The sequence below is a fragment of the Sapajus apella genome, unplaced genomic scaffold, assembly GCF_009761245.1.
Source record: "Sapajus apella isolate SASKATOON/1434 unplaced genomic scaffold, GSC_monkey_1.0 scaffold109, whole genome shotgun sequence".
Classification (NCBI taxonomy): Eukaryota; Metazoa; Chordata; class Mammalia; order Primates; family Cebidae; genus Sapajus; species Sapajus apella.
In genome coordinates, this window is record NW_022437049.1 from 2,520,557 (window position 1) to 2,547,499 (window position 26,943).

General features: G+C 41.4%; 1 pseudogene; it reads right to left on the reverse strand.

The window, feature by feature from the left end:
• Positions 1 to 7,147: 7,147 nt before the first annotated feature.
• Positions 7,148 to 14,751, reverse strand: LOC116537369 (annotated as a pseudogene).
• Between the last annotated feature and the right edge of the window lie 12,192 nt (positions 14,752 to 26,943).

Below are 26,943 nucleotides of genomic sequence, written 5' to 3' on the forward strand. Positions count from 1 at the left end.
CCTTAATTGTATATAATGATGCTTTTTTAAAAATGCTACTTAGAGGACTATTTATTTCTCAAGTGTATATAATGTATAAAAACAAATATATCGTTAGTTTTTACCTAAGGTTAACCAATTTCAAGATTAAATTTTTTAAGTAGTAAAATAATAAAAAATTATAAAGTTCTTAATGGTCTGGCAACTCAATTCTTCTTTTTTTTTTTTTTTTTTTTTTTTGACAGAGCCTCTCTCTGTTACCCAGGCTGGAGTGCTGTGGTAATCTCAGCTCACTATGTGGTAATCTCAGCTCACTACAACCTCCGCCTCCTGGGCTCAGGTGATCCTCCCACCTCAGCCTCCCGAGTAGCTGGGATTACAGGCATGCACCACCACTTTTGGCTAATCTTTGTATTTTTAATAGAGATGGGGTTTCACTATGTTGGCCAGGTTGGTCAGACTGGTTTTGAACTCCTGGCCTAAAGTGATCCACCTGCCTCAACCTCCCAAAGTGCTGGGATTATAGGCGTGAACCACCGGGCCTGCCCAATTCTTAAAGTTTGAAAGCATTATAGCTGCCCCAACCTAAAACCTGACAAAAAGTTACTCTAATATAAGGCATATTCTTTATTTGACACTCATTGTTGGCAGAAGTGGTTCACCAAAGAACCAGAACCAGAACCAGAACATCGTTCCCTAAAGATGAGAAGAGAAATTACTTCAATTGTAGCAGCTTGAAGGCCTGAAGGTGGATATTAGGAAGAACAGGGAGCTTGGCTGGACATTGGGGAACATTAGTGAGGTCTGGTTGAATGGGACCTAGATATAAGTGACTTGGACCAGAGAGAAGCTGATTTCTCTGTTGGTTAAAGTCCCAGTTGGTAATAAGGTTCTATTCTACAGGCCAAGAGGGGTGCAGGTTCTTAGCTTTTCACTGTGCCATTCGTAGGGTATTCCTTGCATCCCCACAGCCCAGAGGTTCCCCATTAGATCCCTTACCAGCCAGCGGAAAGGTAGAAAAGGGAAGGGATGGGCAGTCTCCTCTTAAAGACATGACTGAGAAGTTGCCTACATTCTATTGGCTGGAAATGAATCCATGGTCACATGAGAGGCTGGAAAATACAGTCTTTGTTCAGGGTGCGCATGGGCCCAGCTGAAGATCCAATTACTAGTTTTTATTTATTTATTTTTAAAAACTAACATATAATAATGGTACATATTTGTGGGGTAAACAGTGATGTTTTGATACATACAAGGTATAGTGATCATATCAGAATAATTAGCATATCCATCATCTCAAACATGTATCATTTCTTTGTGTTGGAACATTCAATATCCTTCTTCGAGTTAACTGAAACCATATTTTAGTAACTCTAGTTACCCTACAGTGGTATAGGACATTAGAACTTATTCCTCCTGTCTAGATGTAATCTTGTTTTTTCTTTTTTTTTGAGATGGAGTCTCACTCTGTAGCCCAGGCTTCAGTGGCACAATCTTGGCTCACTGCAACCTCTACCTCCTAGGTTCAAGTGATTCTCCTGCCTCAGCCTCCCAAGTACCTGGCATTACAGGCATGTACCACCACACTCCACTAATGTTTGTATGGTTTCACTATGTTGACCAGACTGGTCTTGAACTGACCTCAAGTGATCCACCCGCCTCAGCCTTCCAAACTGTTGGGATTATAAGCGTGAGCCACCATGCCTGGCCACTAGCTATAATTTTGTAATTTTAACAGTTTTGTCCCTATTTCCCCCTACCAATTACCATTTATAAAAAGGGAGATTAGATATTACTATCTGTTTATCAGGAATTAATTTTTATCTGCTAAAGCCAGAGAGACGGACCAGAGTACGCTTTAAATGATTAAATCCTGTAGTTGATTTTTAGTAATCTGAAATTGCTCTATGACTATGAAGTCCTATGAGTTACATCAGTTTGACTCTATTTCTGATCTTAAGTGTGAAAACATTTTCAAACGACAAGAAAGCTTTATGTAAGGGGCTTTAATGTTGGTGGAAATCCACTGTCCCTCTCTACCAAGGACATTCTGAAACCAGGCTTGATAATGGATGTAGGGAGTTGAGGTAGACAATAAGAGGTAAGTTCTTAACTTAGTTCAGATGTCAGAGGAAAGCAGAAAATGGTGTCTCTGGTATACTAAAGAAAACTGTTGAAGTTTCCCAAAGGAAGGGTCATAGCCTGGGTGACTTCAAGTACCTTGTTTGACCTGGGGGTTCAGTTACTAATTAGAGTCAGGGGAACATCCACAGGTCTTCGTTTGACTCTCCAAACAAGCTGAAGCCCCGAACTCCTTGAAAGAATGGATACAAAGTAGGTATTAGAACAGTCTTTGTCGTCAAATATGCTATTTCTCAGTTGTCACCTCTGTGTTCACAGCTATCCTGAGCCCTCTGCTATGTAACCTCTTGGAGGGCACAGATTTTTATCTGGCTTGTTATCTGCCATTGTCTTAGAACCTAGAATAGTGTCTGGAACATCATGGGTGTTCAATGAATATTTAAATAGATGAAATTAGATATAAGAAACCAGTTGCTTAAACAGGCAGGAGGTAATCCGGGAAAAGAGCAGTTAGTTTGCAATCAGAATTCTTGGTGTGTCATCTAGCATTATGTGAGCTTTAGGCTAAATATAACCTTTCTGAGTCTCTGTCTGCTCATTTAAGAAACAGGGTTGTTGTGAATATTAAAGGTACATGGTAAGAAAGAAAGTATGTGTGTTTTGTCAACATTTGAATTGATAAGAGACAAAGATAAAATAAAAATAAAATCATTTCCATGTACATGTGGAAATTTTATGTATGATGAAGGGGGTCTATTAATCTTTGGGACAAAGAAATGGAAGATGAGGAAGTAAGCTCATTTAATAAAGCGAAATGAAATTAGATTCCTATCTTAACTTGCAACAAAGATGAATTCCAAAATACATGTTGGGTACTATGTTTATTACCTGAGTGATGAAATAATCTCCCCAGCAAACTTCTGTGACATACCATTTACCTATATAACAAACCTGCACTTGTACCCCTGAACCTTAAATAAAAGTTAAAAAACCATCAACCCCTCCAAAACAAAAATGAATTCCACTTGAATAAAAGGTATAAATGTGGAAGTCATCATGCTAATAGATATTATGAAACCTGTATAAAAACTGAAAAAATGTAAAATGTCACAATTAGAATAAGACAATTTAAATAGTACAACAAATATTAAATAAATTAAAATGCTAATAAAATGTTCTCCTCGGGGCTGGGCGCAGTGGCTCACGCCTGTAATCCCAGCACTTTGGGAGACCAAGGCGGGTGGATCACCTGAGGTCAGGATTAGAGACCAGCCTGGCCAACATGGTGAAACCCTGTCTCTACTAAAAGTACAAAAAATTGCCAGGTGTGTATGGTGGCAGGCGCCTGTAATCCCAATTACTCAGGGTGCTGAGGTAGGAGAATCCCTTGAACCCAGGAAGTGGAGGCTGCAGTGTGCCAAGGTTATGCCATTGCACTTCAGCCTGGGTGACAAGAGCAAAACTCCGTTTCAAATATAAATAAATAAATAAAATAACATAAAATATTCTCCTTGATTTCATATATTTAAAAAACTTCCTGGTCTTGGAGATTTTTCTGGGAAATTTTACCAGGATTTCAAGGAGCATATACTCCCAAACTTACACAGGTAGTTCCAGGTAACAGAAAAAAGGAGAAATATTTCCAAATCTTACCAACTTATTTAGGAAAAAAAATTTTAGGCCAAATTTCATTGTGAACATAAATGAAAAGTTCAAAATATTAGCCATTCTTATGGGCTGAAGTGTGTTTTCCCCAAATTTATATGTTGGAGCTCAAATGTCCAGTGTCTCAGAATGTGACTTTATTTGAAGACAGGGTCTCTAAAGAGATAATTAAGATTAAATGAGGTCATATGGATGGGCCCTAATCTAATCTGGCTGGTGTTCTTATGAGAGAAAATTTGGATACACAAAAGAGACATCGAGAATGTGTGTGCACAGAGAAAAAGCCATCTGCAAGCCAAGGAAAGAGGCCTCAGAAACTTACAGATACCTTGATCTTGAACTTCTACCTCCCAGGACTATGAGAAAATAAGTGTCTGTTGTTTAAGTCACCCAGTCTGTGGTATTTTGTTATGGCAGCCCTGGCAAATTAAAACAGCTACTGAACCCAACAAATGCTGTAAAGCAATGCATTGTGGCCTTGGTTCATCCCAGAAATGCAAGAATGGCTTATTAGAAAATTTATCAGTGTAATTAACCCAATTAATTTATTAAAAGAGAAATACTACAAAATTTTCTCAATTGATGCAGGAAAAGTGTTTCACAAACATTTTTAGAACTTTTGTAACTTGATAAAGGCTCTTTACCAAAAGTGTACAGGAAATACATTTAATGAAGAAAGTTTGGACACATTTTCTTCAGGTTAGGAAGAAGGCAGGATCCTTGTTATCATTCTTATCATTTAACATAGTACTGCACATACCGGCCAATGCAATAAGAAAAGAAAAATAAGTGGTGCATGATTGAAAGGAAAAGGATAAAACTATTATTATTTGCAGATTACATGATCATTTACAGAGACAACCTAATATGTAAATGAACTGATGATTTAGAAATAACGAAATAATTTGACAATATTGCCAGACAATAAAAATCAAGTGATTGCCTTTACCAGCTATTACTACTTAGAACATTCCAAATAAAATATATTAACATTTATAACTGCAACCCAAACTCTAAAGAATTCTAGAATTAATCTAACACATACTATACAAAATCTTTGAGGAGAAATTTTGGAAATATTTTTATTATTTTTTTCCAGCTCTCTAAACAGGAAGAAAGAAACACGCTTATAAGTAGAACTGTATAAATTAACCTTTAATGGGTGAGATGGTTTAACACTACAGAGATATAAAATTATTCCACAAATTCAATAAAGTCCTAGTCAAAATCCCAGCAGTATTTTTAAAGATCTAAAATTTTAATTCTAAAATGCACATGAAAGGATAGAGTCCAGAAATACATAATTTAATGCTGAAAAAGAAGAGCAAAGTGGAAACATTTTCCTAAAAGATATTAAGACATGCTATAAAGCCATGGTAGTAAAAACAGTCTGCTACTGGCACATTATCAGTCAAATAGGTTAATGGAATATAACAGATAAAAAGCAAACCAATGTATTTATGGGGACTTGCTTTATGGCAAAGGTGATACCACAAAGCAATGGGAGGAAATCTTATTTAAGAGATGATGTTGGGAAAACTGATTTAATATATGAAGAAAAGCAATGCTGAGCCCCTATCTCATAACATATCAAATGGCAGACTGCAGATGGGCTAGAAGCTTAAAAGTGAGAGGTAAAAGTATAAAGATAATTGAAGGAGAATATCTTTGATATCTTAGAGCAGAAAAAAATTTGTTAAATATGAACATCAAAGTATTAACTAGTGATTGAAAATTGATGGATTCGATTATATGAATATTAAGGATCTCTGTTCAACAAGTTACATTAACAAATAATAACCAATATTTATTAAGCACTTACTGTGTGCCACATACTGTTTTAAGAGGTTTATGTGTATTAACTTATTTAATTTTTACAACAATTTCATAAATATAATTATTCTTATAATCCACTTTTACAAATGAAAAAATGGAGGCAGAGAAAGCTTAGGTAATTTGCTCAAGGTTAAATAGCTAGCAAGTGATGGAGTCAGCATTTGACCAGGAAGTCTAGCTCCAAATCCTGTGTTCTTGATTCTGTGCTATACAAACCAGACAAAACTAATAGACAGATGGCAGACTGGGAGAAGATATTTGTGAGAAATAAAATTGGTAAGAGATGAGTATCTAATATACATTGTTAGCCTCGGCAAATCAACAAGATATAGGATTTCAGTAGAAACATGAAAAAAGATATAAAAAAGTAACTAGGAAGTATATGACAACATACTTAAATTCACAGAAATCAAATAAATGTAAATTACAACAGTGAGGTACTACTTTATGCCACCAGAATGGCAAAAATTATAAAAAGGATAAAACCAAGTGCTGGTAAAGATGTTTGTTAAAGGAACCCTGTGCACGGTGGTATGCACCACCATTCTGGAGAATGATGTAGTGCTGTTTAGTGAATTTAAATATATGTACTTTATAACCTACATCCCTCACGCTCTCTCTATCTATATATCTGTATCTATATATATCCTAGAGCTATTCTTACATTGGTTTCTAGTGGGACATGTTAATTATATTTATGCCATTATTGTTTATTACAGTGGAGTGTTTGGGGCAACCTAGATGTATTAGGTTTCTATTGCTGCCTAACAAATTATCCCAAATTTAATGGCTTAAAATAATGTCCATTTATGATCTCACAGTTTCTGTGGGCCAGGAATCCAGGCACAGGCCAGCTGGGTCTTCTGTTCAGGTCTCATAGACGTTCAATCACAGCCTTGGCTGGGTCTGTGATCACATCTAATGCTGGAGTCTTTATCCAAGCTCATCAGATTGTTGGCAAAATTCAGTTCCATGTGGATGTAGAGCTCATGGGCAGCTTTCATTTTCTTGAGGCCAGTAAGATAAGCATCTCTTTCATGCATCACCTTCTTTTATAGGCCACAGCCGATTACGTCAGGCCCACCCAGGGTGCTTTCTCTTTTGATTCATGCTAAGTCAACTGATTAGTAACCCAAGCATGGTAATGACATCCCATAATAGTCACAAGCTCCATCCACACATGCAGGCCAGGGATTGCACAGGGCACATCCACCAGAGGGTAGGAATCTTGGGACCCTCATAGAATCTGCCTACCACACCAGTGTCCCTTCCTAGGGTTATGGGTAAGCAAAATGCAGTAGATTCATTTTAGGGCATACAAGATAACATGGAATAGAATCCTTGAACTAGATGCAAATTGGATGGGTCTTGAAAACCACTAAATAAAAAAATAAGCAAAAAAAAAAATTGATGTTTAAGTACAGGATTTTTTTGGAAATTAAATGCATAATAGATCCATGCAACAGATCTGCACGTGTATCCCATGAATCTAAAATAAAAATAGAAATTATAAAAAAGTATACACTCAAAATAACATTTTATATATATATATATATATATATATTTGGCAGAAAGACAAACTTTATTGAGCCCCTCAGAACTAGTTCTCTTTCTCCTGCACAGTCTTGGTTTCCCGAGACGTCCAGTCCGGTGGGAGGCAATGAGACCCACTATGCGGCCAGCAGCGGCATCTCTGCGAGGGTGGAGGGCTTGGCGACATGCTGGTGGTTGCCACCTCCAAAAGGATGCTCCATGGAGTTCATGGGCACACCCTGTGCTCGTGGCCAGCAGTTCCTCTTTGCTTTATATTTGTGGTAGGCTCAGCCAGGCTTCAAGATGGGTTTGTCAGTTCGGCCACCTCCAGGCACCACACCAACCGCAGCTCTGTTGGCTGAGGAGATAACCTTCTTGGAGCCAGAGGGCAGCGTCACCCGGGTCTTCTTGGTGTCAGGGTTGTGGGAGATAACGGTGGCATAGTTCCCTGATGCCCAGGCCAGCTTTCCACTGTCTCCAGGCTTCTCTTCCAGGCATCACACGATCGTACCCTCAGGCATGGTGCCCACAGGAAGCAAGCACATTGCCAAGGCTGAGCTGGGCCTTCTTGCCGCAGTACACGACTGGCCCGTGTGAATGCCCTCGGCGGCCTTGAACAGCTCCATCCGCTTCTTAAACCGGTAGAGATCCCGCTGCGGCCCGGGTTGTGGATAATGTTCTTCACGATGCCCTTGATGAAGCAGTGCCGCTCAGCAAAATCCACGGTGCGCAGGCGCACAGTGTCCTTACGATGCTTCCGGTGCGCGCGGAAACAGACCCGGCGCCATTCCTCTGTCTCTGACCACGGGGCCCATGGCGACGGGTGCTGCTCACGAGCGCAGCCGAAAGCAACACGATCTGTTTTATAAAAGTATCTATCAAGTGTGTTAGAGTGGGTGCCCCTGGTGGACAGGAAAATAATGAAAGTTGGGATTAAGTAGAAAGTGGAAAATGCAGTTGAAGCCAGAGAGACTTACAGGATGATACAACGCCATGAACAGAGGAGAATGGGTAAGTCCGCTTTGAAGCTGAGGTCCAAAAATAAGATAAAACAAGAAAGTGAAATAATTAAAATAGAAATGAAATTCTTCCACACAGCCTTTTCCTTGCTCATTCTTTGTTGTCAGTGACCTAGAATGATTCTAAGCACAAGCAGAACAATTCCTAACACAGTGCATGAGAATCCCAACCCCAATTTCAATGGTTTCATTTCCCTCAGCACCAGTTTTCCCTCACAGTCTATTGGATTTGCAGGGTGGGTTGTGCAGGGGCTGAACTCAGGTGTAGTTGTTGCTGGAGGGGAGAAGAATGTCCTGGCAGTACCCAAAAATGTGTCCTCTCCAGGAGTAGATAGGAGAGACAAACCACATAATCTGGTCAACTCTGCTTTATCTAAAAGAATTAACTCCTTTATTAAAATAACAAAATTAGCAAAATGGTACAAGATTTATACTTATATGGCCAGGCATGGTGGCTCATGCTTTTAATCCCAGCACTTTGGAAGCTTGAGGCAGGAGGATTGCTTGAGGGTATGAGTTTGAGATCAGACTGGGCAAGACACTGTCTCTACAAAAGAATTTAAAAATTAGCTGGCTGTGGTAGTGTGCAACTATAGTCCTAGCTACTTGGGAGGTGAAGGTAAGTCTAGTGCTTGGCCCAGGAGTTTGAGGTTACAGTGAGCAGTGATCACACCACTGCACTCCAACTTGGGCAACAGAGCAAGACCCTGTCTCTAAAGAATAAGTAAACAAATAAATAGAAATTATACTTATAAGCAGTCTCCAATTCATAAACAAAAGTGCATTTTTAAATGGAATGTTGAGCATGTTCAAGCTTTCCCCACAGGGACAGTGCTATAGACCATGGTTATATTCCTAGTGCTTGCTAGACTACTGGTCTATTCCATGTGTTATGTAGCTGAAATACAGTAGGGATAGAACTCACTTGGGTTCTGTGTCGTAGAAATCAGGATGTTAGAAAAAGAAGGAAAAGAAGGAAGACTTTCAAAGCCAACTCTAGTTAAAATATTTAACTGGGTGAAGTTTGTATTTGTTGATCTCTGACATTTCTTTCTTTTGCCTCTTACTTCCCTTATTCTTCATTATATTGGGAGTAAAATAATCTATGGCAGTGGAGCTTAATGACTTTTTTTTTTTTTTTGACAGAGTCTCTGTTGCCCAGGCTGGAGTGCAGTGGCACAACCTTGGCTCACTGCAACCTCCGTCTCCTGGGTTCAAGTGGTTCTCCTGCCTCAGCCTCCCGAGTAGCTGGGACTACAGGCGCACACCACCACGCCCAGCTAATTTTTTTGTATTTTTAGTAGAGACGGGGTTTCACCATGTTAGCCAGGATGATCTCAATCTCCTGACCTCATGATCCGCCCAGCTCGGCCTTCTAAAGTGCTGGGATTACAGGAGTGAGCCACTGTGCCTAGCCTTAATGACCGTTTTTAAAATGGCTACAGAAATTTCCATCCAGCAGGTGGACAACTACCCTTTTCTTGGCTGTTCCTCTGTTGCTGACCATCAGATCCACATTCCTTTTCTGTCCACCCTGGTCCCCTGGCACCTCCTTTCCTGGCCCCTGTGACATATTATCATGTGGCTCCAAGCATTTCCCCTCCCATACCCCTCAAGTGCTCCATTTTCCATATGCATTTGACTTCCTGCTCCCTTAGCACCAGCTCTCTGTAGCTGATTTCCACAAGAGATCTGTTGGGAGCTTGAAACTGAACTGAAGTCATGAACATTGTCAATAGCTGATAGACCTTTACCTGGCCCAGAGTAGTCTGCGTTATTTAAAGAAGACACTTCTTAATCCAGAGCCATCTTTGATTTGCATGGAGGCAGTAAAGAAAATCAAAAGGAAAGTTTCCTCTCCCTAGCAAGCAGACTCAGGAAAAAAAAAAAAAAAAGAAAAGAAACAAAAGGAAAGGTTCCCGTGGGGGTAGGGAAGCACTGGAGCAGGGCATCCGCCTTACACTTAGGCTAGGTCTGCTTGGGAATCTTTCTTCTAATCCAGGCCCCTAAAATAGTCCTGATTTTCACAGTCGATTTCATTCCTTCCCTCCTTAACTTACAGAGCCTTTCAGTAAACACCAGTATTTGTCCCTCCACATATGCCCAGTGGTTTCCATGGCAGCAGCAGTTGCCATAGAGAGGGGAAGAGAGGTGTCAATGCCCTCTTTTGTAACTGTGGGTTATCTATAAATGGAGGAGTGGCCTCTCCTGAAAAAATTAATATGTAAATAAAAGGACTAAGAATAAAACAGATATAAATCAGGGCCCAAGTCATTTGTTTTCCTAAACCTCTGTGGTTATCCACACCATTTAACCTTGACTTTCCTTAAATCATAACAGTACATGTGTGTGTGCAGTGGGGAAGGGCTGCAAGAAGAGTCTGGAAGCTAGGACAGGTCTGAGCAGGCAAGGGCTCAGGCCCAGAGGCCAGCTGGGGCAGCAGGAAGCAGAGTTATCTGGGCCAGTGCTAATTATTTCAGCCCAAATGAGTCCACATGCTAGGTGATTTTGGAAAGAATTGGTCATGGCCAGAGGCGATGGACAGATGCCACATGAAAAAGGACTGAGGCCAGGAACAGAGGTAGGGTTATCTCACTGGAATGGAGAAGCTAAAATAACATTATCTTTACTTCTGCCCTGGTTATTATCCCAAGGCAACTTCAGTAGGCTTGTTATGAAGTCAGAGAGTCAAGTATTGTGAGGGAGAGCACTCCATCATGATCTTGATAATTCATTTTCATTTTCCTGCCAGAGATATCAATCCTACTGTTCATCCTGTGTCCTTTATTAGCTACACAGAGTGTCTTTCTTCTGCCTAGGCTGCCCCAAATTCCATATAGCATTCTTTTTGATCAGCTAAAAAGAGGTCCTAGGAAATGTGGCTTCACAACCCTGAGGTTTGTTTACCCAGCTGCTGCCTTTCTCTCTCTCTCTCTCTCTCTCTCTTTTTTTTTTTTAGAGACAGGGTCTTGCTCTGGTGGCCCAGACTGGAGTGCAGTGGCACCATCACTGCTCACTGCAGCCTCGACTTCCTGGGCTCAAGTAATACTCACACGTCACCCTCCCGAATAGCTGGGACCACAGGTGTACTCCACTATGCCTGGCTAGTTTTTGTATTTTTTGTAGAGATGGGGTTTTGCCACATTGCTCAGGTTGGTATCGAACTCCTGGATTCAAGCAATCTATCCACCTTGGCCTCCCAAAGTGCTGGGATTACAGATGTGAGCATTGGGCCTGGCCATGCTGCATCTCTCCTTTAAGGTAGACTTCGTCTCTCCTTCCCCTCCTTCCTGCTTCTTTCTCCTTCTTCCCCCCCTTTCTCCTTCTTCTCACAGTTTTTTATTGAGGTATAACAGGCACACAATAAACTGCACACAGGTAAATCATGTAATTTGACATTTTAATGTAGGAAATCATCACAAAACTAAAAGCCTTACTACATCAAGATTGTGTATATACTACCACCAGAAGTTTCCTCATGCCCCTTTGTAATTCTTTCCACTTCCATCTCCTCAGGTTTTCCCTGATCTGCTTTCTGTCATTATAGTTTGGTTGCATTTTCTAGAATTTAATGTAAGTGGAGTATATGTACAGTGTGTTCTCTTTTGTGTCTGCCTTCTTGCACTCAGCATAATCATTTTGAGATTCATCCATGTTTTTGCATGGATCAGTCATTCCATTTTATTGCCGAGCAGTATTCCACTATATAGATAAATAACGTTTTGTTTATCCATTTACTAGTTGATGAACTTTAAGTTGTTTCCAGTTTTGAGTTATTATGAGTAAAGTTACTATGAACATTTGCATATGAGTCTTTGTATGGATATATGCTTTCATTTCTCTTGGGAGTAGAATGGCTGGGTCATATGGAATATATATGTTTAACTTTTAAAGAAACTGCCAAACTGTTTTCCAAAGGGGTTGTACCATATTACATTGCCACCAACTAGGTATGAGAATTCCAGTTGTCCTACGTTCTCTCCAACACTTGATATGGTTGGTCTTTTCAATTTTAGTCATTCTCACAGATATATCATGGTATCTCATTGTGTTTTAACTTGCATTAACTAATGATACTGAGTATATTTTAATGCATTTATTTGCCATTGACATATTTTCTTTGGTGAAGTATCAGTTCAGATCTTTTGCCCATTTTGAGGAAGGTTGTTTACTTTCTTATTGAGTGTTGGGCAATGGATATAAGTTCTGGATATACATTCTTTATCAGATATATGATTTGCAAATCCCATTTTGTTATTTGTCATTGCATTCTCCCATTAGTGTCTTTAAAGGAGTGGAAGTTTTAAATTTTTATGAAATACAATTTATCAATTTGTTCTTTTAGAGATGTTGCTTTTAGTATCATCTGTAAGAGTTCACAAAGACAAACACCTGGTTGGTAGGGAGGGGTAAGGGGAGGTGGGTCCCACCAAGCAGGTGTCTGTCCCAAGAGATAACCCCAGTAAACTTCAGCATGCAAATCTCTATCTCATACAGTGTTCCCAGGGAATCCAACCTAAGACAGATGATTATTTCCTAATCAGTTTGCAAATAATGCAAGGACTTAAAAGATTCTAACTATCAATCTTCAAGCAGCCTAGGACGCTCAGGTATGAGAGATGGGGAAAACAGAAAGGCAAGTTTGTCAGTGGCCCCAGATGGCGTAAAGTCCAAGTCACTGGCCTTAGTCCAAGGGGCTTTCCCTCTCACACCTCACATCACTGCGTGAATCTACCTGACAGTGGGAGGCAGAGAAAGTACCTGGGAGGCTTCTGCCTCCTCAGGGTGGTAGGGACCTGGATGACACAATGGAGAGAGAGAGGGAAAGAGGGAGTTTTTCCATATAGGGCCAGGGAAGCTGAACAGAGGCTTGCCCACTGGGGACAGGGGATCACAGCATTGGAGGGGTGCCCTGATGAAGAAGGTAAAGAGGACCACTTTGTAGCTTTTTTCAATTCCTATTCAATGAGGGTGGAGGTGGGAGATGGTAAGTCAGAGGAAATTGTACCAGAAGTACTAGAAAATTGAACATTGTGGTATTCACACATTTTCATTCACCTACAGATGCTCATGAAACCCAGAGTGAACAGAAGCAAGGTGTGGGCGAACAAGAACTAACAGATGTGTTTCCTAATTACTCTTCTTTGCCACAGACATGAGCCAACATTGTGTTTTCCATCTTGACATAAATCTTGTCTTAGTCTGTCCCAAGAATATGTGCTCACCTCTTTTTTTTTTTTTTTTTTTTTTAAGATAGGATAGTGCCTTCAAAAAAAGACTTGGGCTGGCCGAGCATGGTGGCTCATGCCTGCCCTCCCAGATACATGGGCGGCTGAGGCAGGAGGACAGCATGAGCCCAGTGGTTCAAGACTAGCCTGGGCAACATAGCAAGACCCTGTCTCTAAAAAAGTTTTCGAACAGTCTTGGACTTCCTCATGTCAGTGAGCATCAGTTTATACAGCAGAGATACTTATATGTATATTTTTGTAAATTGAATCATAAAATAATGACAAATATATTAATTGTATTACAAAGTCCTTTTACCTATGTTCCCTCATTTCACCTTTACAATAGTCTGTGGCAGATATTTCACCTTGGAAGAGAACACTGAAGCTCAAAGAGGTTAAGTGGCAGGTATGAGGCATCTTAGTGAAAAAATTTGGCTTTAAACGTGGGTTCACAGATACTAAAACCTGAGCTGTATCCTTCCCTTAAAAGCACTATAAGAATTTGCCTTTCTGAAGACTCCTTTACTGAGTTTCTCTCTTCTGTATAAATTTGGATGTTCATCTATTATGAAGTGAGGGCCGCCTGCTTTCTTTGGGAAAGCATCCATTTCAAGACTTTCTCATAAGAAAATGAACAGTGAAGAAATACCGTCTCTCCTGTGTCAGGCTAGTGGGAGATTGGCAGTTGCCAAGATTTCCAAACTTGCCCAACTGGCTGTCTGGGGACATCCAGTATCACACACATTCCTGAAGAATGGCTTAGAGATGTTTTACCAGCAGAACCACTCCTGTGATGGGAAGGGACAGCACCTGGAAAGAGGAGCAGCTACGGGAACAGGAGCGGCAAGGAGGAGGAATCTATGAACTGAGTCCTGGACATGCTCCAGCTATCAGTCCTGGACATGCTACCCTATTGGTAGGCTCAGAAGGTTCTGGAAGTCATGGAGGGTCCAGCATGAAACCAGGCCCTTTTCAGTCCTATCACATTTAATCTTCACTGTACTGGTGTGAGGCCAGTTTTTCCTTCCTTTATTTCAAATGGGAAATGGAGTCTTGGAGAGGCTGAAATACCAAGGCTTAGCAAATATAAGTGGTGGTTAGGATTTGAGCCCAGGTCTCTTTGAATCCACATCTGTTGTTTTAAATCACTGTGTTGTATTGAATATAGAGTGAAGCAAAATAATGAACTGTATTGCATTCAGACCCATATTTAAAATATTTCTTCAATATTTGCTTAGTAAGAGGGGGAGAGGCTGGTGATGGGGGGAGGGGCAGGGCAGCATCTGGCACGGACACTTTACTCAGCAGACAGAGTCCGTTAGGTAATGTAATGCTCCTCCCGCCTTGTAAGGCAGACCAGAGTTCTGTGCTTACCTGAGCTTATTATTGGGAGACATCTTCTTTCCCATCTCAACCCGCCCATCAGAGAATCCCTTAGAAGCACAAGCAGTTTGGACCCTGAGAGGTGGCCTTGTAAACGATGTTGCCAGAAGGGTGGTATGCTGAATTCTGGTTCCCCAGGCACTGCCACTGTTTTCCGTATGGTCAGGGCACAGGCCACATCCGAGGGTCTCAGAAAACGAAACCCCAAAGTGAAAGTCTCAGAATCAGCTCTGTCTGCCCTGCTGTGCTCCTGTCTCTGGCCTCTCATTGTTCCCTGAGGCTAGTCATGGAAACTAGACTTCCTCTTCCCTAAGGCAAATTAGAAACCAGAACCACTTTCCCCCAAAGCCAGACATGAAACCTGAAGATATTACTCTAATTTTCCCTTTGCCTGTCTGTGTAAGAACTGGCCATAAAGGGATCATCTGACCTACCTTGTCCAGTCATATTTCTGCATGGCTGTTCATACTTTGTTGAATCTAAGCATAAAATGAACAGTTTACCCTACATCTTTGGGTCATAATATCTCCATTCCAGAGAGGGTCCTGTTCCAATCCAGAAGGAAGACATGCTGCACAGAGATGCTGGGAAGAATCCAGACAGGCCTTGCTGGGTCTGGGTTTCCCCGTTTATTCCCCCCCTTTTTTTTTTTTTTTGAGACATGTCTCACTCTGTCTTCCAGGTACATGAAGGCCAGGGGAAGATGCTGGCACATTGGGTCTGGTCACCACAGGGAAGGTGGGATGGTTGTGAACATCTAACTGTGGATGTAATATCTGAATGATAATGTGTTATCCATATGATGGTCATTTTCTTTTATTTTGTTCTGGAATTTTGGCCCTCATGTATAATGGGTAAATGCTCTAATAATGATTTAATAAATGGTCTCCAAATTCCCTTAGGAAAGGTAAGGCATAATTAATTAAAACAACAAAAATGAAGTGTAGTAAATATAAATGGCCCAAGAGAATGAACCTTGCTGACTTCTCTCCTTGCACCAATTTATTTCTATCCCAGGTCATCAACAGGATTCTTGTTTTTCCTGGTTCTTTTGGGAAGCAAAAAGCATTTTAGTTTTAGAGCTCAAGTGGTATGTAACCATTGTTCAGATCAGATTCTAGTAATAGGCAAACCCACAGAAGGCATTCAAGCCAGTGGCATGAGGAAACAATACAGTGTACAGAATGAGGAGGATGGGAATATTTTAAAGTTAAAAATAAGTTAGGTTCATCAGTAAAAATGGAAGAGTAGGTAGCTCCAAGGACCTGTCCCTCCACAGAAACATGGAAAACCTCAGCAAAAACTGCCAGTATTAATTTTGTCGAAACTCTGAAAATAGTCACTGGTGTACCCCAGCCAACCAAGCAAACAATGAATTTAAAATAAATTAAAAAAAAAAAACTTAAAAATGGTAGAAGAGTTTTGCCATATTCTTACTTGCCCTTGTCTCATTCCCCTCCTCAGCAAGCCAGCAGTCCTGAAGACAGCAGCCTGCATTACAAGTGCAGATCTTGGTCCCTGGTTCTGGAAAGAGCAGAGCAAATCTTATTCTCAAAGAATTGTGTTTGTCTGTTCTAACCTGTCTGCAGGCTACCTAAAGGACTAATGCAAAGCTCTTGTCTTTGTTTCACCTAACTCAGAACTTACTCAGTGTGTAAGAACATCTATATGGAGGGAATTCCTGGAAAATATTGCTGGAAAAATGAACAATCGTCTACTTCATGGGCCATTTACAAACGATTACAATTAAGGTAAACAACTGATGACCAAAAGCTGGGAGGAAAAGTTAGTGAGAGTTGGGAAATGAGGGCATTCAACTGTATCCACTGGTGAATTTAGAAAGATACCTGCATGTCCAGGACAGAGTAAATGCTCAGAAAAGATCTGAGAAGACGTTATGCTTTTGGCTCTGGCTGGTCTTTAGACTTGGCACCAGCAGAAAGTAAAGGCTAAGGCAGAGTTGTAAATGACATGGCTAAACATTGAAGGAGGATCCCAACACAGAGCCCACTGCAATCACTAGAAGAGCTTTTTATTTTTCTCTTTTCTTTTCTATTTTTGGCTTCTGCTGTTGAAGGGAATCTGTCAAAACACTAGCTGATTACAAGCTAAAGGAACAGAGACCTCAGAGACCACATATGGCAAAGAATATAGGCTTTACAAAGAGAGTTTAGAAAAGTCACTAAGCAAATGAATAGATACAACCCACAGCAAACAATAAATCCTGAGTAGGGGAAGAATCTGATTTCCAGAGTTAAAGATCCTGTTTTAAACAAAAAGGCATGAAGCATGTAAAGAAACAAGGAGGTATGGTTCATTTACAGAAGAAATTGATACAAACTATTGCCAAGGAAGCACAGACATTGAACTTACGTCTTAAATATGCTCAAAGAGCTAAAGCAAACCAAAAGAATGGTGTATGAACAAATAGAAAATATCAAGAAAGAGATAGAAATCATCATAGGAAACCAAGAAGAAATTCTGGAGCTTAACATTGTTAAGATGTTAAAAATATATCCCCTAACTCATCTACAGATTCAATGCAATCTCTGTCAGAAGCTCAGTTGGCTTCTTTTTAAAAATTGGCAAGCTAATTCTAACATTTATATGTAATTACAAGGGGTCCTGGGTAGCCAAAACAACTTTGAAAAGAATAAAATTGAAAGACTAACACTTCCTGATTTTAAAACTTACTACAAAGCCATATCAATCAAAATAGTATGGTACTGGCAAAGTATAGACATATAGATCAGTGGACTATAGACTCCAGAAATAAACACATACATCTCTGATCAGTTAATGTGCAACAAGAGTGCTAAATCTCTTCAACAGTGGTGCTGAGACAACTGAATATTTACATCCAAACAAAGTTGGACCTCATATGACACTATATACAAAAATTAACTAAAAATAGATCAGTGACCTAAATATAAGCAGTAGAAGTATCCACTTCTTAGAAAATAACATAGGAATCAGGGCTGGGTGCAGTGGCTCATGCCTGTAATCTCAGCGATTTGGGAGGCCGAGGTAGGCAGATCATAAGGTAAAGAGATCAAAACCATCCTGGCCAACATGGTGAAACTATGTCTCTACTAAAAAAAAAAAAAAAAAAAAAAAAAAAATTAGCTGGGCATGGTGGTTAATGCCTGTAGTCCCAGCCACTTGGGAGGCTGAGGCAGGAGAATCGCTTGAACCTGGGAGGCGGAGGTTGTGGTGAGCTGAGATTGTACCACTGCACTCCAGCCTGGGCAACAGAGTGAGACTCCATCTCAAAACAAACAAAACCACAAAAAACCCCACATAGGAATGAATGTTAATGACCTTGGATTTAGCAATGAATTCTTATATGTAACAACGAAAGCATGAGTAATGAAAGAAAAATAAGTAAGTTATACTTTATCAAAATTAAAACTTTTGTGCATCAAAAGACACATCAAGAAAGTGAAAAGACAGGCAGGGCGCAGTGGCTCACACCTGTAATCCCAGCACTTTGAGAGGCTGAGGTGGGTGGATCACGAGGTCAGGAGATGAAGACTATCCTGGCTAACACGGTGAAACCCCGTCTCTACTAAAAATACAAAAAATTTGCCAGGTGTGGTGGCACATGCCTGTAATCCCAGCTACCCGGGAGGCTGAGGCAGGAGAATTGCTTGAACTCGGGAGTCGGAGGTTGCAGTGAGCCAAGATCACGCCACTGAACTCCAGCCTGGGCTGCTGGGCAACAGAGCAAGACTCCATTTCAAAAAAAAAAAAAAAGTGAAAAGACAACTTACAAAATGGAAGAAAATATTTGAAAATCATATATTTGATAAAAGACTTATATCCCAAATAAAGAACAACTCAAACCCCAACTAACCCAATTTAAAAATGGGCAAAGGACATGAATACACATTTCTCCAAAGAAAATATACAAATGGCCAATAAGGTCATGTAAATATGCACAAAATTATTAGCTATTAGGAAAATGCAAGTTTAAACCACAGTGATATACCACTTTATACCTATTAGGATGCATATAATAAGATGCACAGATAATAACAAGTCCTGGCAAGGATGTGAACAAGTTGGAATGTTTATACACTGCTGGTGGGAATGTAATTGATGTAGTCATTTTGGATAACACTTTGGCAGTTCCTTTAAAAGTTAAATAGTTATCATATGACCCACACATTCTACTCCTAAGTAAATACCTGAAATAATCGAAAATATATGTCTACACAAAAAACTTGTACGTGTATGTTCATAGTAGCATTATTCATAATAGCCAAAAGGTGGAAACAACCGAAATGTCCATCAATTGAAGAATGGTTAAGCAAAATGTGTCCTATCAATACAATGGAATAACAGTCAAAAAAGGAATTACATTCTCATACATGTTAAATGTAAATAAACCTTGAAAATGTAATGCTACATATTTGTTCATTGCAGCACTTTTCACAATAGCAAATAAATGGAATCAACCTAAATATCCATCAATGGAAGACTGGATAAAGAAAATGTGGTACATATATCCCATGGAATATTATGCAGCCATGAAAAGAACAAGATCATATCCTTTGCAGGAATGTGGATAGAGCTGGAGGCCAATATCCTTTGCGAACTAACACAGGAACAGAAAACCAAATACTTAATGTTCTCACTTATAAGTAAGAGCTAAATGATAAGAACCCATGGACACAAAGGAGGGAACAACAGACACGGGCCCACTTGAGGGAGGAGGGTGGGAGGACGGAGAGGTGCAGAAAAGACAACTATTGGGTTTGTACCTGAGTGATGAAATAATCTGTATAACAAACCCCCAGGACATAAGTTTATCTATATAACAAACCTGTACAGGTACCTCTGAACCTAAAATACAAATTAAAAAAAATTATTTTAAAAAGAAAACATTATGATAACTGAAAGAAGCCAGACACAGAAAACCGTATATTGTATGCTTCCATCCATGTGGAAGAAAATCTGTATGGTGTTGGGGTCAGGGGAGAACTTCCCCACTGCCCTCTGAAGGTTCCCTGGAAATCACTGACAAAGGCAGATTGACAGGAGGAAAGTAAATACAAATGTACTGGATCACAGTTTCACGTGACACAGGAGCCTTCAGAATGAAGACCCGAAGATACAGGGGAAACTGCTCATTTTTATGTTTTGATTCAACAAGGTACCGACAGCTGTGTAGAAATATGGTTGAACAAAAAGGGTCAATCCAACTTTGGTAGACTGAGTAGGGAAACCCAGGAAGGCCTGTCTGTCTAGATTCTCCTTGTGTAGAATTCCTTCCTTCTGAGTTGGGGCAGGACAGTTTCTGGAATGGAGGTCTTATTACTTATAACCAAACAAGGCAGGTGAGATAATTCTTTATGAGCAAGTTTTACACAGACAGGCAGGGAGAAAGAGTAATATGATATCTTTAGTTTTATGGCTGGCTTTGGGGAAAAGGGGCTCTGGTTTCTATCACCCACCTTGGGGAAGAGGGAGTCTAGTTTTTATGGCTATCCTTGGGGCGAGAATGAGAGGGCAGAGACAGGAGGGCAGGATAAGGTCAGAGAAAAACTTTTTGCATCTGAGGCCTTCATTTTTGAATATTGTTTTCTGAGCCCCAACAACAGAAATGTCCAGAATAGACAAATCTATAGAGACAGAAAGTCGATTAGTGGTTTCCTTTGGTTGAGGGGCTGGGGCTGGGTGAGGGACATAGGGGAGTGGCTGCTAAATGGTACAGAATTTCTTTCTGGTGTGATAAAAATGTTCTGAAATGTTGGGAGGCCAAGGTGGGCGGATCACAAGGTCAGGAGTTCCAGACCAGCCTGACTAATATGGTGAAACCCCGTCTCTACTAAAAATACAAAAATTAGCCAGGCATGGTGACATGCGTCTGTAGTTCCAGCTACTTGGGAGGCTGAGGCAGGAGAATCGCTTGAACCTAGGAGGCAGAGGTTGCAGTGAGCTGAGATTGTGCCACTGCACTACAGCCTGGGTGACAGAGCGAGACTCTGTCTAAAAAAATAAAGGTTCTGAAATGGGTTGTAGTGATGGTTGTACAGCTCTGTGAACATACTAACCACTGTTGACTTGTACTCTTTAAATGGATGAATTGTGTGGCATGTTAATTCTATCTCAATAAAGTGGTTAAAAATGAGTAAGGAGAGCCTATGTGTAAGATTCTGGGTATTGAAGGAGGGAAGCTGCAGCTGTGTTTGTATTGCCTGGAGTGCTCCTGGGACCACAGCTGAGGGCTGTGTAAGGGGATAAGGAGGGTGCCTGGCCTGGACACTGCAGAGGCTGAAGCCAGTAGGCACTTGATACTTGAATGGACAAATTCTGAAGTTCCTGGCTCTTTGTTAATGCCCAGTCAGTGAGGGGGAAGACAAGAAAAGAATTAGGCTTAAGTCTTAGGATTTGGCACTTGGAAGGGCTTTTGGCAGTGGTCCAAAGGGATTTTGAATTAAGGCTTTAATAGAACCAACCATACTGTATATTTGCACATCTCTTCACCCCTCAGTGAGCACTACACCTGGGGTTTCATTTGGGGTCTTGGTCTGTGAGACTGAGGGGCTGAGAGCAGAAGGATCTCATTTGGCATTTCAGCATGGAAACCTGGCACAAGGAAATCAGTTGCCTTTAATAATTCTCATCTCCCCTTGTATATTGCATTTAAGTTAAATGAAAAGATTTCTCCAGTAGAAAAGCTGACAAAACAGTGGGCTGAATCACCTCTGGGAAGACGTGGGACCTTTTATGTAGGAGGATACTTGGAATTCGATGTAACTCAATATGAGACTGGGGCATGGATCATTCAACCTTGGAAAGCCCCACAGTCAGGGGATAGGTTGTGATTTAGCCTGTTGAAGAATCAAGATGAAGTGTGATCTAATGGGTTGAATAGAGTCAAATGGGTTATTTCACCCATATTTTAAACCAGCTGTTGCTGGCTAGCTGATGCTGGGCAAGACACTTGCCTCTACAAATTTGGTATAAAATTGTGAGTAAGGTCTGGCTTTGAAAGAAATCACGAAGCTGTTTTCTGTTTCCCTGTTGCTGCTATACTTCAGTTTCAACTGTGCTTGTGTCCTAAGTGTCAATGGTACCCCAATCTGGTTCCAGCTCCTGTTCCTTAGTAACTTGGCTTCAGAAAGAGAATGGCATAGGTGAAACCATCCTGGTAAACAAATTCATGCTAAGATATGTATGACTAAGAGTTATTTAATATGTGGGATACAGAGAGGAAGTCAGTTATCTTACGGAACAACTTAATGAGCTCATTGCAGTAGCTTTTGTTTATTTTGTTTTAGGCAGGCAGACATTCTGGATGCTTCTTAATTGACATCACTTGAGGTCAGTGCATTTCAAACTTTAATGTACATATGAATCACCTGGGGACCTAGTTAAACTTGATTCTGATTCAGTAGGTCTGGGGTGGGGCCTGGGCCTCCACATTTCTAAGAAGCTCCCATGGGTGCTAACTCTGTCTGCTGCTAGGGGACTGTCCTGAAGAGCAGAGGCCCAAGTGACCATTAAGGCACTTTCAGCGATACTGATGCGCTCAGGAAGGAAGGAGCTGCTCTTCTCTTCCTTGAGTCCCTTTGCCATTCTGCACGTTTCCATTGGGGTGCTTTATGTTGTAATGATTTGTGTGGGGTCTGTCTTCTCCATGAGGCTGATGGCTCTTACACACAGTAGCTGCATCTTTTTTGTCTCCATTTCTTCTCGATTTCCACCTCTCCTCACTTTAACACTGTGGTTGGCACAAAAAAAGCACGTGTTTGATGGTGAACAGGCCCAGTCAGGCCTGATGGTGATCGGGTAAGATCATAAACTGTGGGCTCTTATGTGGCATCTCTGTTCCTGTGTGGCCATATGGCATAAACCAATGGTTTTCAACACTGACTACAGATTGGGGGAATTACCCAATTAAAAATAATAGGCAGATATTTGAATGGATATTTTCCCAAGGAAGATTTACAAATAGCCCGTAAATACAGAAAAAGGTATTCAGTATCATTAAGGAAATGCAAAGCAAAGCTGAGAGATATACTTCATACCTAATAGGATGGTGTGGGGAAATTTCAAACTTTTCTTCTGAAAATTTGAGTCTAAGGCTGTTGAAAGGGATCAATGGTAGATGGATTAACAGGAAAAAAGGCAGACAAATTTGCTTAACGTGCCGAAGCATGGGGGAATTGCAGGAGAATGATTACTAGTAACCCAGTGAGGTCCAGATGCTTTCATATCCTTTTACATAGGGGAAGGGCAGACAGAGGGTGTAGGAGTAAATGACTGTAGGAGAGATTAATAGACCTTGGAGACAGAAATTAGTTTGGGAAGGATTCTATTTGTAAATTGAAGGTACTAAGTAACAAACAATAGTTTGGAGCAAAGTTGGTCTGGACTTTTGGTGTGGTGTTTAATTTTCTGTGACATGAATTTTCATCTTCTCTGCTGAATGTAATTTTAGGGAAGGGATCAAAGGCAATTGCGTTTCTCTTTAGCAGACACAGTTTCTAGGTAGTTAAGGAAATTTCAGAGAATAGCCTCATCCTATGCTTCGGAAAGACAGGAGAGGTGGGGAAAGGTCAGAGAGACCTTAAGCCTGCTTCTTAATTTGGTATGTCAAAGTGCCACATTTTGTGGTATCTTTTTTGTGCCCCAACAATGGCTATATTAAAAAAAAAGAAAAGCGTTGGTGAGGACGTGGTGAACTCAGAATCCTTATACACTGCTGATGGGAATGTAAAATGGTGCAGATGCTTTGGAAAACAGCTTGGCAGTTCCAAAAACACCAAACGTGGAATTATTATATGATCCAGCAATTTCATTCCGAGGTATACACCCATAGCTGAAAATATATGTTCCCACAAAAACTTGTACATGAATATTCATAGTAGCATTGTAGCAATACTTAGCTAAAAAGTCGAAACAATCCAAATGTTTATCAACTGATGAATGGTTAAATAAAACATGGCATATTCATTCAATGGAATCTTATTTAGCCACAAAAAGGAATGAAGTACTGATAAGATGCGTGGAAGAACCTCAAAAACATTATGTTAAATGAAAGAAGCCAGAAAAAAGAGGCCACCTGTTATATGAGTCCATTTACATGAAATTCCCAGAATAGGGAAATCCATGGGTACAGAAGTTAGGTGGTTGCCAGAGGATGGAAAGAAGGAGGAATTGAGAAGTATAAGCTTCCTTTTTGAGGTGATGAAAATGTTCTGGAATTAGATAGTGGTGATAGTTGTACAACCTAAAATGGTTAAAATGATGCATTTTATATTATGTGAATTTCATCTCAAAAAACAAAAAGTAAAATGCTTCCCAGGGGAATCTGATTTGCATCCAAATTTGAGAAGCTCTGATGTAGCGTAACTTGTGGTAAGTGTTCAAACACTTGCTGTCAAGAGAATGATGCTGTTGACCAGAAGTTCTCGACTTCATATGCACATTGGAATGACCTGAGGGGTGTCTAAAAAATGCCATTGCTTGAGTGTCCCCAAAAAGAGCCTGATTTAATTGTTCTGGGATACAGTCTGGACAAGCACTGCAGGAGATTCTGATGAGCAGCCAAAGTGGACACAGTGCTTATGGTGGTGATTGTGAGGATCACTGGGGGGCTGTTAAAATGCACTTTTTTGACGTCTGTACCCAGAAGTTCTGATTCAGGGGACCTGGGGTGGAGCTGGGCATCTTCATTATTTAAAAATTTTTTTTTGACATACAGTCTCACTGTCACCCAGGCTGGAGTGCAGTGGCGTAATCTCAGCTCACTGCAACCTCCACCTCCCAGGTTCAAGCGATTCTCCTGACTCAGCCTCCCTCATAACTGGGATTACAGGCACCTGCCACCACGCCCAGCTAATTTTTGTATTTTTAGTAGAAATGGGGTTTCACTGTGTTGGCCAGACTGGTCCCAAAGTCCTCACCTCAAGTGATCCACCTGCTTTGGCCTCCCAAAGTGCTGGGATTACAGGCGTGAGCTACTGCACTTTGTTGCATCTTCATTATTAACAAGCTCCCTGATGATTGTGATGCAGGTGGTCTGGACCACATTTTGAGATACACTGCTTTAGAGAAGGCCTCTCGGAATGTAATGTGCATGCAAATCACCTGGGGACCTTGCTAAACTGCAGCTTCTGATTCTATATTTCTAACCGGCTTCCAGATGATGCCAGGGATGCAGGTCTGCAGACCGCAGCTTGAGTAGCAAGGCTACACAGCCATGGTTCTCAAAGTGTGAGTCCTCAACGGGCATCAGTATCACTTGGGAACTTGTTAGAAATGCAGATTACAGGCCCCATCTCAGACTTATTGAATCAGGAACTCTGGGGGCGGAGCCCAACAATGTATTTTTAAAATGTATTATTGTATACATTTATGATACACAATATGATGTTTTAATGTATGTATACATTGTGAAATGACCACAATCAAGCTATTTAACATATCCATTGTCTCACATAGTTATCTTTTGTACGTGAAGAGAACACTGAAGATCTACTCTTAGCAACTTTCAAGTATACCATACATGATTATTAACTGTAGTCACCATGCTGTGCAGTAGACATACAGAAATTAGTCATCATGTCTAATTGACTCTGTGTTCTTTGACCAACATCTCCCATTCCCCACTTCCCCAAGCAGTCTGTTTTAGCAAACTCTCCAGGTGATGCTGATGCACGCTGGAGCTTGGGAACCGCAGTAGCTGGCTAGCAAGTGCTTCTATTCCCTCCCAAATGCTTCCCAACCTGGAGCAGCACTCAGTAGAGCAGCTGAAGGCTGCCTGTGGCCTCTGGGATTTGCTGATCGTGGGCAGAAAAAGTCCTTGACCGGAGAGGTTTTGGAGTGCGAAGGTGGGTACTGCTAAGGATGAGAGTCCTTCAGCCCAGGATGGTGGCACAGGGAAGGGCCAGCTTAGCACTGGGCCACCGGGCATCAATGGGGATGGGGGTAACATGTGTGGCAGGAGTGGATTTGTGAGCCAGGGCCTCCTGCCTTCCTGTATTCCCTCTCAGCTCAGGGCACCTGCCATCCTGGCTGCCCCCATGTCCCTTGGAAAAGCTGCTCAGGAACCTTGGTAGGTGTTAGGAACATCATGTGTTCCCTCTTTAGGGTCATTTGCATTTAAAAGCGGCATTCTGGAGAAAGCACTATTTCTAAAGCGGAATTTTAAGCTCTGGGGCTCCTTGGTAGGAAGCTGCCTGGTCTTCAAATCCTACCTCCCATATGGATGCGGCTCTGCCTACAGCTTTTCTTGGTGATGGAGGGCAGGTCCCTCTCTGGGTGTGGGCGGCTGGAGGAGCAGGGGAGGCTTTAGCTGAGGAATTCCCCATCCGCTTGGCTGCCTCCTGGAATCTCTCACAGCCCCATCCCCTGTGGGAGAGAAGCAGCAATTAGCATAACTGGAACAGACTCTCTTTGTCTACTTCCCAGACTGTGGGATTCAGGCCATCCCCCCCCACCCCAGACATGCTAATTACTTGAAAGGGACCCTGGGTGCCTGTTGGCGCCGATGCTTCTCCTAATGCTGCTGTTTCTGATCATAAAGCAGGTGTAGGTGGAACCAAGGCCCAGGCTTGCACATGGATGAATGCTTTTCTCATCCAGGACACCTGCTGCCTGGGCCACTTGAGCTCTCTCAAACCTCTGTCTCCTCCAGATTTCTACAGCTCCTTGTGGACAGAACAACTTGCTAGCTCTTGGCATTATCTTTTATTGTCTCATCTGGGACTGGTGTCCCTCCCCTCTAAACACAGTTCCTTTACAGGGGACCTTGTTTCATATTTAATAAATTAACCAACCAATGAATATCTATTAAAGAAACTATTTGCCGGGCACTGTGCTAAGCCTGGAGATACAAAGATTAATAAGGCCCCACTGGGAATGAGGCGTGTGCAGCCCAGTGGGGGTGCAGGGGTTACAGCTGAGTGAGCTGCTGTGTACTCCTGTGAATAGAGGGAGGCACTGAATGCTCTGGGGGTGCTGAGGAGAGCTTGAGAACCACTGCAAGGGCTAGCAAGTGCTTCCATTCCCTCCCACGTGCTTCCCAACCTGGAGCAGCTGAAGACTGCCTGTGGCCTCTGGGCATCGCTGACATTGGGCAGAGAAAGTCCTTGATCAGAGAGGTTCCAAGCTGTCACCTGGAGAGCTTGCTAAAACAGACTGTTTGGGGAGGTGGGAAGTGGGAGATGTTGGTCAAAGAGTACAGAGTTTCAGTTAGGATG